Genomic DNA, 14,730 nt, shown 5'->3' on the forward strand with positions numbered 1-14,730 from the left:
TGCCAAGACTGAATCAGGAAGAAATAGAAAATATGAACAGACCAATCACAAGCACTGAAATTGAAACTGTGATTAAAAATCTTCCAACAAACAAAAGCCCAGGACCAGATGGCTTCACAGGCGAATTCTATCAAACATTTAGAGAAGAGCTAACACCTATCCTTCTCAAACTCTTCCAAAATATAGCCGAGGGAGGAGCACTCCCAAACTCATTCTACGAGGCCACCATCACCTTGATACCAAAACCAGACAAGGATGTCACAAAGAAAGAAAACTACAGGCCAATATCACTGATGAACATAGATGCAAAAATCCTCAACAAAATACTAGCAAACAGAATCCAACAGCACATTAAAAGGATCATACACCATGATCAAGTTGGGTTTATTCCAGGAATGAAAGGATTCTTCAATATATGCAAATCAATCAATGTGATACACCATATTAACAAATTGAAGGAGAAAAACCATATGATAATCTCAATAGATGCAGAGAAAGCTTTTGACAAAATTCAACACCCATTTATGATAAAAACCCTGCAGAAAGTAGGCATAGAGGGAACTTTCCTCAACATAATAAAGGCCATATATGACAAACCCACAGCCAGCATCGTCCTCAATGGTGAAAAACTGAAACCATTTCCACTAAGATCAGGAACAAGACAAGGCTGCCCACTCTCACCACTCTTATTCAACATAGTTTTGGAAGTTTTAGCCACAGCAATCAGAGAAGAAAAGGAAATAAAAGGAATCCAAATTGGAAAAGAAGAAGTAAAGCTGTCACTGTTTGCAGATGACATACTATACATAGAGAATCCTAAAGATGCTACCAGAAAACTACTAGATCTAATCAATGAATTTGGTAAAGTAGCAGGGTACAAAATTAATGCACAGAAATCTCTGGCATTCCTATATACTAATGATGAAAAATCTGAAAGTGAAATCAAGGAAACACTCCCATTTACCATTGCAACAAAAAGAATAAAATATCTAGGAATAAACCTACCTAAGGAGACAAAAGACCTGTATGCAGAAAATTATAAGACACTGATGAAAGAAATTAAAGATGATACAAATAGATGGAGAGATATACCATGTTCCTGGATTGGAAGAATCAACATTGTGAAAATGACTCTACTACACAAAGCAATCTACAGATTCAATGCAATCCCTATCAAACTACCACTGGCATTTTTCACAGAACTAGAACAAAAAATTTCACAATTTGTATGGAAACACAAAAGACCCCGAATAGCCAAAGCAATCTTGAGAACGAAAAATGGAGCTGGAGGAATCAGGCTCCCTGACTTCAGACTATACTACAAAGCTACAGTAATCAAGACAGTATGGTACTGGCACAAAAACAGAAAGATAGATCAATGGAACAGGATAGAAAGCTCAGAGATAAACCCACGCACATATGGTCACCTTATCTTTGATAAAGGAGGCAGGAATGTACAGTGGAGAAAGGACAGTATCTTCAATAAGTGGTGCTGGGAAAACTGGACAGGGACATGTAAAAGTATGAGATTAGATCACTCCCTAACACCATACACAAAAATAAGCTGAAAATGGATTAAAGACCTAAATGTAAGGCCAGAAACTATCAAACTCTTAGAGGAAAACAGGCAGAACACTCTATGACATAAATCACAGCAAGATCCTTTTTGACCCACCTCCTAGAGAAATGGAAATAAAGACAAAAATAAACACATGGGACATAATGAAACTTAAAAGCTTTTGCACAGCAAAGGAAACCATGAACAAGACGAAAAGACAACCCTCAGAATGGAAGAAAATATTTGCAAATGAAGCAACTGACAAAGGATTAATCTCCAAAATTTATAAGCAGCTCATGCAGCTCAATAACAAAAAAACAAACAACCCAATCCAAAAATGGGCAGAAGACCTAAATAGACATTTCTCCACAGAAGATATACAGACTGCCAGCAAACACTTGAAAGGATGCTCAACATCTTTACTCATTAGAGAAATGCAAATCAAAACTACAATGAGATATCATCTCACACCAGCCAGAATGGCCATCATTAAAAAATCTAGAAACAATAAATGCTGGAGAGGGTGTGGAATAAAGGGAACACTCTTGCACTGCTGGTGGGAATGTGAATTGGTACAGCCACTATGGAGAACGGTATGGAGGTTCCTTAAAAAAGTATAAATAGAACTACCATATGACCCAGCAATCCCACTACTGGGCATATACCCTGAGAAAACCATAATTCAAAAAGAGACATGTACCAAAATGTTCATAGCAGCCCTATTTACAATAGCCCGGAGATGGACACAACCTAAGTGTCCATCATCGGATGAATGGATAAAGAAGATGTGGCACATATATACAATGGAATATTACTCAGCCATAAAAAGAAACGAAATTGAGCTATTTGTAATGAGATGGATGGACCTAGAGTCTGTCATACAGAGTGAAGTAACTCAGAAAGAGAAAGACAAATACTGTATGCTGACACATATATATGGAATTTAAGGGAAAAAAATGTCATGAAGAACATAGGGGTAAGACAGGAATAAAGACACAGACCTACTAGAGAATGGACTTGAGGATATGGGGAGGGGGAAGGGTAAGCTGTGACAAAGCGAAAGAGAGACATGGACATGTATACAGTACCGAACGTAAGGTAGATAGCTAGTGGGAAGCAGCTGCATAGCACAGGGAGATCAGCTCGGTGCTTTGTGACCGCCTGGAGGGGTGGGATAGGGAGGGTAGGAGGGAGACGCAAAAGGGAGGGGATATGGGAACATATGTATATGTATAACTGATTAAATTTGTTATAAAGCAGAAAAAAAAATTAAACTTAACTGGTAAAAAAAAAAAAAAAAGAACTACAACTACCATATGACCCAACAATCCCACTACTGGGCATATACCCTGAGAAAATCATAATTCAAAAAGAGACATGTACCAAAATGTTCATTGCAGCTCTATTTACAATAGCCCGGAGATGGAAACAACCTAAGTGTCCATCATCAAGTGAATGGATAAAGAAGATGTGGCACATATATACAATGGAATATTACTCAGCCATAAAAAAAAGAAATTGAGCTATTTGTAATGAGGTGGAGAGACCTAGAGTCTGTCATACAGAGTGAAGTAAGTCAGAAAGAGAAAGACAAATACTGTATGCTAACACATATATATGGAATTTAAGGGGGAAAATGTCATGAAGAACATAGGGGTAAGACAGGAATAAAGACACAGACCTACTAGAGAATGGACTTGAGGATATGGGGAGGGGAGAGGGTAAGCTGTGACAAAGCGAGAGAGAGGCATGGACATATATACACAACCAAACTTAAAACAGATAGCTAGTGGGAAGCAGCCGCATAGCACAGGGAGATCACCTCGGTGCTTTGTGACCTCCTAGAGGGGTGGGATAGGGAGGGTGGGAGGGAGGGAGACGTAAGAGGGAAGAGATATGGGAACATATGTGTATGTATAACTGATACACTTTGTTATAAAGCAGAAACTAACACACCATTTTAAAACAATTATACTCCAATAGAGATGTGAAAAAAAAAAGGGGATGAGGAACCAAGCAGGAACCATCTCACACCAAAGGGCCCACATCACAAATGGGATTCGAAACCTAGCACAAACCACCTCACACCAAAACCCCATCTCCCAAAGGTTTGAGGAACCCAGCAGGGACCACCTCACAACAAAATGCCCATATCACAACGGGGATGAGAAATCAAGCAGGAACTAGTTCACCAAAACCGTTCATCACAAAGGGGTTAGGAACGCTTAGGAACCACCTCACACCAAGGGGCCCTCATCACAAAGGGGATGAGGAACCCAGCAGGAATCACCTCACACCAAAATCGCACAAGGCAAATGGGATGGATAACCAAGCAAGAACCACCTCACACCAAGGGGCCCACATCACAAAGGGGATGAGGAACCCAGCAGAAACGCCTCACACCAGAGTCCACATCACAAAGGTGATGAGTAACCAAGCAAGAACCACCACACACCAACAGCCCACATCACAAAGGTGATGAGGAACCCAGCAGGACACGCCTAACACCAAAGAGTCCACATCACAAAGGGGATGAGGAACCCAGCAGGAATCACCACACACCAAAACCGCACATGGCAAAGGGGATGGATAACCAAGCAGGAACCACCTCACACCAAAGGGCCCACATCAAAAAGGGGATGAGGAATCCAGCAGCAGCCACCTCACACCAAAAACCCTCATCACAAAGGGGATAAAGAACCCAGCAGGAACCACCTCACACCAACAACCCACATCACAAAGGGGATGAGGGACCCAGCAGGAACCACATCAATCCAAAAGCCCACATCAAAAAAGGGATGAGGTACCCAGCGGAAACCACCTCACACCAAATTGCCCTCCACTGAGAATGCAGGCAGAATAGCCCGGAGCCATCAGGGTTGTAAAAGGAAGGTCGTCGCCCAGACACATGTGGTCAGGGTGAGGTTACCAACTCTCCCCATCTCTCTGGGACTGAAGATTTTCCAGGGATGTGGGACTTTTAGAGTTAAAACTGGGAAAGTCCTGGGTGAGGAGCTTCTAAAATTGTACATCCCAGCATACATGAGATACACAGGCGATGGAGTCCTGACCTCATAATCCCTCCAGCTGCCACCATGGGGAGAAACAAGCTGCATAGCCAGCCTGGCCTATGGTTTGGGGGATTCAGGCTGAGTTGTCTTCGTTCCCTCCATCGGGTCAGAGAGAACAGACAAATACTGGTGAACCCACTACCTCCCCCAGCAAGGCCTTTTGGGGCAAAGGAAAACCCATTTGAGGCCATGAATCCAAAAAAATCACATTCACACCCATTCCATACTCATACTGGCACCTTTCTGCCTTGAAGGAAATTGCTTTCCATTTGAAGTGTTGTGCCAAAGCAGATGGGCCCACGGGAAGTACTATGGTGTGGAGACTTCCAGAACCTCTCCTGGGGCCCAGGCTCTGGGGGCATGGCTTACACTGGCCATGTCATTTTTTGCTTCTGACAGCCCTGAGAAGGGGCTCTATTTTACAGAGGAGGACTCAACGCTTTCAGGTTAAGAGTAACCTGCTCAAGGTCACACCAATAGTGAGTGGTGGACCCCAAGGTCACACCAATAGTGAGTGGTGGACCCCAGGTCTGTCTGACTCCAGAGGCCATCCTCTTAAACCCATGCTCTGCTGCTTTTGTGCTCCAGGGACAGAAGACCTGGGTGGGTCCTGATACTGCTGCTTAATAGCTGTGTGACCTAGGACAAGAAACTTCACTCTCCAAACCTCAGTTTCTCTGCCTGCAAGATGGGGATAGAAGTAGTGCTGACTTCATCAGGTTATGTGGAAAGTTCTAATGCATAATAAGCTCTCCATGAATGCCAAGGGCAATCCAGGAGTGCGGTGCCGAGGTGGTATGAGCGAGCCAGACTGGTAGTGAGGGGAGCTAACAGGCAGAGGCTGAAGGCTGGGGTGTCAGCCCAATGGATCTCAACCCTGGCTGTACGTCAGAATCATCTGGGGAGTCACACCTCAAACCAGGTAATTATGAACATCTGAAAGTAGGACCCAAGCATCAGTATTTCTGCAAATCCCCAGGTGACTCCAGTGTGCAGACAGAGTTGAAAGCCATTGGCCTATCCCTTTGCTCTTAGACGTGAGGAGTTCTATAAGCACGGGTGTCACTGGGAGCATGTCAGAAATGCAGAATCTCAGACCCACCTCAGATCTGCTGAATCGGAATCTGCAGTTGAGTAACATCCCTGGGTGATTCGTGTGCACATTATTTTTTTTAATTTTGATTAATTAATTTATTTATTTGGCCACACCACACAGCATGTGGGATCTTAGTTTCCCGACCAGGGATTGCACCTGCGCCCCCTGCAGTGGAAGCACGGAATCCTAACCACTGGACCGCCAGAGAAGTCCCTTGTGTGTACATTAAATTCTAAGCATCCCTTGGCTGCCCTGTGGGTCACAGATGGGGGAAATCAGCAAAATGCCAGGCTTCGAACGCCATTAAAAGCCAAAGTACAAGTGAGGGGAGAAATGAGGGGCAGCTATTTACAGCAATCATTCACGGATAACCTCATCTCCTGGCAAATGCTAACGGCAAGGGCGGGGTAGGTCTCTATATGTTTAAACTTCAATGAATCCACGATCGTGGACACTCAGGAAGTCAGGGATTCTACCAGCCGCCCAGTGTTTGTTCATCCACCACTGTATCAGCCAGAAGACTAACATTATCTGGTGTCAACAATGCATGTGGCCTGGGATTAGCAGGAAAATATCAGCCTGCATGAAGCCTTGGAATCATGATAGGGAAATAATTCCCAAAGGGCCTTTTCCTCACCCGGAATGAGCAGCTCTTCATCCTTGGGCAAACAGGGGCTGCTGAAGCAGGGTCTGAGGAGAGTGGGTGGTGGCTGGGTCCCAGCAGGGCTATGAGCTCAACCTCTGTGACAGAGCTTGGGGCAGCCTCTGTTGTGGCCCCAGAAACAGGACTTTTGTGCGAGGGAAAAGGGGTCTACAACATCTGGAACCTGAAGGAATGATATAAAGTAAATTTTTAAAAATAAATTTATTTATTTATTTTTGGCTGTGTTGGGTCTTCGTTGCTGTGCACGTGGCTTTCTCTAGTTGCGGCGAGCGGGGGCTACTCTTCGTTGCAGCGCGCGGGCTTCTCACTGGGGTGGCTTCTCTTGTTGCGGAGCACAGGCTCCAGGCGCAGGGGCTTCAGCAGTTGTGGCTCGCGGGCTCTAAAGCGCAGATTCAGTAGTTGTGGCTCATGGGCTTAGTTGCTCCGCGGCATGTGGGATCTTCCTGGACCAGGGCTCGAACCCGCGTCCCCCGCACTGGCAGGCAGACTCTTAACCACTGGGCCACCAGGGAAGCCCTATAAACTAAATTTTAATCAGTATTTACTATCTCTGGTAATCTCGATGGGTTCAACATCATTTGATAAAAGGCAGCTGGAAAGCAGACTCTACATCCTATACTGAAAGCATTCAAGAAGACAGTATAAACACGAAGACTCAGTTTTAAAAAGCAGTTCAGTCTGGTTCAATATTCACCGTTATCTTAGCAGAGGCAATTCTTTGGGTTGGCCTTTGATAATCTAATCAAAGCTATGGACCCTCTCTCTAAAAAATGGACATAGGGCTTCCCTGATGGTGCAGTGGTTAAGAATCCGCCTGTCAATGCAGAGGACACGCGTTCGAGCCCTGGTCCGCGAAGATCCCACATGCCGCAGAGCAACTAAGCCCGTGCGCCACAACTACTGAATCTGTGCTCTAGAGCCTGCGAGCCAGAACTACTGAAGCCCGCGTGCCTAGAGCCCGTGCTCCGAAACAAGAGAAGCCACCGCAATGAGAAGCCCGCGCACCGCAATGAAGAGTAGCCCCTGTTCGCCACAATTAGAGAAAGCCTGTGCACAGCAACAAAGACCCAGTGCAGACAAAAATAAATACATTTTTAAAAAAATGGACATAAACACAAACTACCTACACAAAGTACCGACAACTTCAGGGAATCCACAGACCCCTGAATCACTTCCTTGAATCCATCTTAGAGTGTCCTGGAGCAGACCAAAATGGAATTCTGCTGGTTTGCTTCCCACCATTCATTAGCACTCCTGATAATGCCACATTTCTTTCTTTCGGGGTCCACCTACTTCCAGTTCCTGTACTCAAGGTTGGAGCATGTGACCTGGGGCTGAACCGCGCAGTGCATCCCATACTCCTGGCTACAGTGACTGGTCAAGGGATAGACACATGGTCCTATTTAGGACCAAAAAGTCTCAGTGAAAATTAAAGGAAGGCCCTTTACCCTTTCCTATTGATGTGGAACAGGAATGCTGTAGCCACAGCAGCGAGGAGCCGCCAGTTGCCATCTTGGGAACACAGGGGAGAGTCTTTGTGCTAATGGACTCAACACAAAGTAAGCAGAGCTCAGAAATTACCAGAGAAACCAGGTCCTGAACCCAACATTTGAGCCTTGAAGTCCTGTCAGATCTATCTTTGGATGATTTAGTAAACAAAACCGTAAGTCCGGGCTTCCCTGGTGGCGAAGTGGATGAGAGTCCGCCTGCCGATGCAGGGGACATGGGTTCGTGCCCTGGTCCGGGAAGATCCCGCATGCCCCGGAGCGGCTGGGCCCGTGAGCCATGGCCGCTGAGCCTGCGCGTCCGGAGCCTGTGCTCCGCAGCGGGAGAGGCCACAGCAGTGAGAGGCCCGCGTACCGCAAAACAAAAAAACAAACAAACAAAAAACCCTAAGTCCATGCTTAAAGCAGTTTGAGTCACATGCAACAGAAAGTGCTCAGATGGATAATCTTCATTAACTCATTGGATAGCCTGATGGCCCTTCATGCATCTACCAGTTAAACAAATAATGTCACTATACAAGTGTTCTTTATGACTTGTTTTGGCCTTTCAGTTTCAGTAAATCTCTTCATCCCTACAGTTAATCCTCTGCTTATCCCAGACTCCTGTATAAATAAACCCTTTCCGATACAAGTTTCTTTCACTTACATGTACCAGTGATGTTTATCATGTACCACAGAATTGCAAATTGTGATATCATATTACTATAGGTGAATTGTGTAAATCTGATTAAAGCAGCCTAACCTGAGGTCCAAATTTTGGACCTCAATACTTAACAACACAAGTATTCTGAAATCAAACGGTTCAATGCTATAATTGTCATTAAATGCAACTTTAAGCAAGATCATTCTTAGGCCTCAACGATACACATGTCATTTTTTTGCAGATTACAGAATGTTGATTTCTAGCAAGCCAGAGTGGAAAGAGGCTTCAGCCAGCCAGATCCCAGATTTAGGTGAATTCTCTTCAGCCCTGTGAAAAAGGTTGTGCCAATGCAATAAAACCAGGCAGACCTGAGACAAAATTTGGCTCCTCCAATTTACTAACTCATGCTGCATCCGAGTCTCCGGTTCCCCATCTATAAAAATGGATGTATTCACCACTATATATAAAACAGATAAACAAAAAGGACCTACTGTACAGCACAGGGAACTATATTCAATATCTTCCATTAACCTATAATGGAAAAGAATCTGAAAAATTATAGATATATATGTATATGTGTAACTGAATCAGTTTGCTGTACACCAGAAACTAACACAACACTGTAAATCAACCATACTTCAATAAAAAATAATTCATCAAGCTTAAGATTTTAAAATTGCACTGTGTGTAACTTATACCCCAATCTTTAAAACACAAACTAATATATATACATACCATATGCACATTATATATACACACATATATAATATATAAGTATGCATTTTATATATATAATATATATGTCTGTATGTAGCTATTTTATAAATATATGTATTATATACTACATACATGTTACCATTTCCAAGTCTAATCAAGAAATTATTCTTTTGGCTACCTTTTTTTAAAGATTTTTTTGATGTGGACCATTTTTAAGTCTTTATTGAATTTGTTACAATACTGCTTCTGTTTTATGTTTTGGTTTGTTTTTTTTTTTGGCTGTGAGGCATGTGGGATCCTAGTCCCCCATCCAGGGATCGAACCCACACCACCTGCATTGGAAGGCGAACCACTGGACCACCAGGGAAGTCCCTTGGCTACTTTTACTCCTGGCAGTTTTGATTTTTGTTTTCCTCAAAATAAGTCTCCTTTTCTTCTCTTTAAATTTTGATTTTATTAATATGATTCTACTGTTGGCAAAAACATATTTTAAGCTTTTAATTTTAGCTATTTTCTAAATAGATGACTCATCAGGAGTCATATAGTACTACTCTCAAACACACCAGGGATCAAGCCCATTTTGCCCAAACACACTGCATAACCTTCCTCCTTCTGAGATCTTGCCGCCTCCCCAGAATCCACCAGAAGTGGGCAAGGTCCTCTTTGTCTCAAACCTCCGTGCCTTCACACATGCTGTTCCCTGTGCCTGGAAAACCCTTCCTTCTTTCTTGGCATGTCTGACTTCCATACATCCTTCAAAACCTAACCAGCCTTCTTGGTATCCTCCCCCTTTCCTTTATCTGCTTTCCATGCATGGCCTCTGTGTCAGAATTTTTCCCACTGAACTCTGCCTGTTTTCAACTCTGTGAATTTCTCCAGCTCATCTCCAGAGACATGTCTGCGTGGGCTTTACTTCCCCTTCCATTGGTGCTCAGCAAACAGAGGGGCCGCAGTTTGTCAGAACATGACCCCCCAAATGGATAGAAAAACCTTAAGTTCAACTGAAACATAACAGTTTTACAGGGTTTTCATAAATAAGAAATTTCCAATATTGCAAAAGTTCATCTGGAGACTGAGGAAATGAAGTGTTCATAAAAACAACAGTGCTGTGAATGCAACGGTGTAAATGAGAAGCTTCTCTTTTCTATGAAAACTAATTGCCCCCCACAGGCTGATGGCAAAAAAAAGGAGCAATGAAGGATGCCAGAATTATTTATAAAGTTCTGGCTCCTGTGGCTTTGATAAATTTATTATAAAATGCCCTACAGAACCTCAACCCCAGTGGAAGCCTGTTGCTTCTGTGATCACAACTGTCTAAGGTTGTTTAAGGTTCTGCCTCAGGCTGGGTTTCAGAAACATCAAATGCCTGAATTTATGTGTGTGTGTGTGTGTGTGTGTGTGTGAAAGAAGTCGTAAAAGCTTTGGAGAACTAGAGAACTATTTGGAAATATATCTCATCAGGGACCGCAAGTCTTTGAAATATCTATTCCAAATCCCCACTCATTTTTTCCTCCGTATAGCTCCTGGGTAGAAAGACACAGAAGACCTGCTTTTGTGAATTTAAATACAGGCTTCCTAGAAATCTGGTGGACGTTAGTGATTCTTGGGGATAAACAGATAAAATCTCTGAGTAAAAACCTCAGTTCCACCCAAGATTCATGATCCCAGAGATGTATCCAACTCATCTACCTTCCTCCATGTTGCCACCAACTCCAGTCCTCTGGGGCTTTCCTTCAACGTGTGAAGTATTTTTAGTAAATAAGTTGAAAGAAGAAGAAGAAGGAAGTCAGGTGGAGGTAATCATCATCTGAGCGTCTCTGGACCCTCTCCAGGTAGCTCTGGGAAGACATAAATGTTAACAGGACCTGAAAGTAACATCTCTCTATAAATTCATGGAAAACAGCACCTTGCTACTTCTGATTCTACTCTACTCTAATGGAACTCGGCTCTATGAACCATGAAGCTCCCAATATCCAGGCAGGAGGACAAAAGGAAAGGAAACTCTGAGTAGTTGTATGATCTTGGTGCCTATTTAGAAGGATGTTAAAACGGGGCTCCTCTGGCCTCAGTTTCAGAAGATGCTTCACTATGTTAACCATAAGATAGCCAAGTCAATCTGAGACACAGCCTTCCCATACACAAACTTACCAAGTAAGTGGGAACCCTCAGCTGGATCAAGGATGTCAAGCAAGATGAAAGTATGGAAAGAGATATGATTTGAGGAGGAATTCTTTGGAGAAAGCTGTGCTGGGACTTCAAGAGTTTAGATGGAATGCTACCTCCATTGCTTTTGGTCTAGAGAGAGGGCTTCAGTGGGAATATCCAGAAGGCTTTTGGGTTCTCTGAGCTGGGGAGCAACATGGCCTAGAGTAGTACTCCTGCCTGGGAAATCAAGGGTGTGTGTGTGTGTGTGTCCTGTGGACCAGATGTGGGCCCTGTTGAGTTTTATTGAATTATATCTCGATAAAGCTGTTATTTTAAAAAGAGAAAGAGAGAGAAAGAAAGAGAGAGAGCAGTGGGGTACCTCAATCTTTGAGCCAAACAGGCCTGTGCTGATACTAGCTCCATCACTTACTGACCATGTGGAAATCTCTCGAAGCCTCTGTTTCCTTACCTGTAAAGTAGGAACTTAAATACCTACTATAAAGGCTTATTGTGAAGACTGAGTAAGACTGAATAAGATCAGGTGTATGAGCTGCTAAATATGCTGTAAGAATACAGGATAGAGCACATAATAAGTAGATGCTAATAGTAATATTAATAATAGTATTAAAGGATAAGACGTGCTTGGCCTCAGAGGTCTTTTCATTCATTCATTCACTCATTCATTCATTCATTCATTCATTGAGTGAGTACATACCAAGGGCTGCCCTGTGCCTGACAATGTTCACAGCACTGGGGATATGGCAATGAACAAATCAGGAAAAAAAAATCCTACAATGGAATACTATTCAGCCAAACAAAAAGAATGAAATTTTGCCATTTGCAACAACATGGGTGGACTTGGAGGGCATTATACTAAGTGAAATAAGTCAGACAGAGAAAGACAAATACTGTATGATATCACTTATATGTAAAATCTAAAACATACAACATGAGACTTCCCTCGTGGTCCAGTGGCTAAGACTCAGTGCTCCCAATGCAGAGGGCCCAGGTTCGATCCCTGGTCAGAGAACTAGATCCCACATGCCACAGCTAAGAGTTCACATGCCACAATGAAGATCCTGTGTGCCGCAACTAAGACCCAATGCAACCAAATAAATAAATATTAAAGAAAAAAAAGTACAACAAGCTAGTGCATATACAAAAAAGAGGCAGACTCACTGTTATAGAGAATAAACTAGTGTTTACCAGTGTGGAGAGAGAAGAGGGGAGGGACAATACAGGGGTGAAGGAGAGGGAGGTACAAACATTTGGGTGTAAGATCGGCTACAAGGATGCATTATACAACACAGGGAATACAGCCAATATTTTGTAATAACCACAAACTTAAAAAAATTATGTTATATTTTATTTTAATTATTATTTTAAAATTTTATTGGCATATAGTTGGTTTACAATGTTGTGTTAGTTTCAGGTGTACAGTAAAGTGATTCAGTTATACATATACATATATTCATTCTTTTTCTGATTCTAAAAATTATATTTAAAAAACTCCTGGTCTTGTGGAGCTTACATTCTAGAAGGGGGAGAAATACTACACAGACAAACAGACGTGGCAAATATTAGACAGGGACAGACGAAGGCCTCCAGGCCTTCTCAGAGCAGCTCATTTTCAGGTTTTGCATTTCAGCCTTTAAATGAGGTTTCCCTTGAACCCATAATCCTCAAGGCTACAATCCTCAAATTTGCAAAACTTCTGCCCATGGTATTCCTAAGACACTCCAAGCTGCCTCTTGGGGCAAACTTGGCTTCTCAGGCATAACTATTCTTTCCATATTTGATGCTAATGACCTGACTTAAAACAGGGCCTCTGGAAATAGAGACACAGATGTAGAGAACAAACGTATGGACACCAAGGGGGGAAAGCAGCGGGGCTGGTGGTGGGATGAATTGGGAGATTGGGATTGACATATATACACTAATATGTATAAAATAGATAACTAATAAGAACCTGCTCTATAGCACAGGAAACTCCACTTTGCTGTACAGTAGAAACTAACACAACATTGTAAAACAATTATACACACCCCTCAAAAAAAAACAGGCCCTCTTACAAAATCGATTTTCCCATCACTTTCAGAGAAAGCTATACCTCCCAGCAAACACAGTTCCAAGTAGTCATCGAGATTCATGCTGATAATAGGGCTTCATGTCTCTCTGATTCAGTCTGGATCTTTCAAAACGCCTTGATTAAATTTGGCTCTTCTGAAATGTCAGTGGCTTTGACTCAGGAAGTGTGAATTCTCAGCAAGTCTGCCAAGTGTAGGACGCCTCCCTTCATCACACATTCACTTTCTTCAGTGACTGAGACCTATGTCTTACACAAATTAGTGCATTTTTAGCTGGATGGCTGAGGAAGAACTCTTTCCAGAATTAAATTCCCATTTCCCTTTGTCTTGCAAGCTCACTGTGCCATGTGGGGACGTCATGCCCAGGTCCCCTCAGTCTCCTGAGCCTGGCGGTGCGGGTTCCCAGCTCACTCGGCAGCGATGCTTGAATGACAAGGGGATGTTGAGGCAACATCTACCGGAGGGTGTCCTTGGCTGTGATAAAGCACTTCTCAGTTTTCAGAAGTCTCTGCAGGCTCCTCTGTCTCCTCTCCCTCCTGAGCTCATGGCAGAGAGATGGGCTACGATTCTCTCATGCGATGCATTTGACTGATAGAACAGACACAATGACAGTCCCCTCTGGGAAGCAGCTCCGAGAGCTGACTGCTGTATTTTCTGACAGATGACAAGGGAGGAGGATATGAATGGACCAGGTACACCTGTCCTTTAATAGCCTGACACCTGGAACAACCAGCACCCCAGTGGCCATGGAAACAAAGAACAGGGTTGGGGTGGGAATAGTGCTGAGACTGTGGGGAGATTTCACTGAGACCCTCTGTGTGTTGCTGGGGAACACGTGGAAATATTAGCTGCATTTCCTCGTGTGTCCTTGTTCTTTCTCAGCCCAATAGCTAAGACCTCCCACAGGGGCAGGATGAGAGAACAAGAAAGTCAAAACCTTGGCTTGGCTTTTAAATGTCAAAAGTCATTCTGAGTTGTAAGAAACTGAAGGACTTGGCATGAAATTTACAGATCATCTAGAAACTTTGAAGACTTGTGATAGCTCAGAGCCAGTTTTCCCTGCCCCAGAGGAGAGGAGGGTCCCAGGATCAAGGAAGGGACAGCCTCTGGGGAGTCATGTGGGCAGCAAGGGAGGTGGACACTGGGGCTTTCCCTGGAAATGGCATTGCTCCTCCACCACCTGCTATATGGAAACTGCGGGGGGGTTCCTAGGGACCTAGGGACCAGGGGGGTAAGACAGGGAC

The sequence above is a fragment of the Mesoplodon mirus genome (assembly GCF_964341445.2).
Source record: "Mesoplodon mirus genome assembly, chromosome: 12".
Lineage (NCBI taxonomy): Eukaryota > Metazoa > Chordata > Mammalia > Artiodactyla > Ziphiidae > Mesoplodon > Mesoplodon mirus.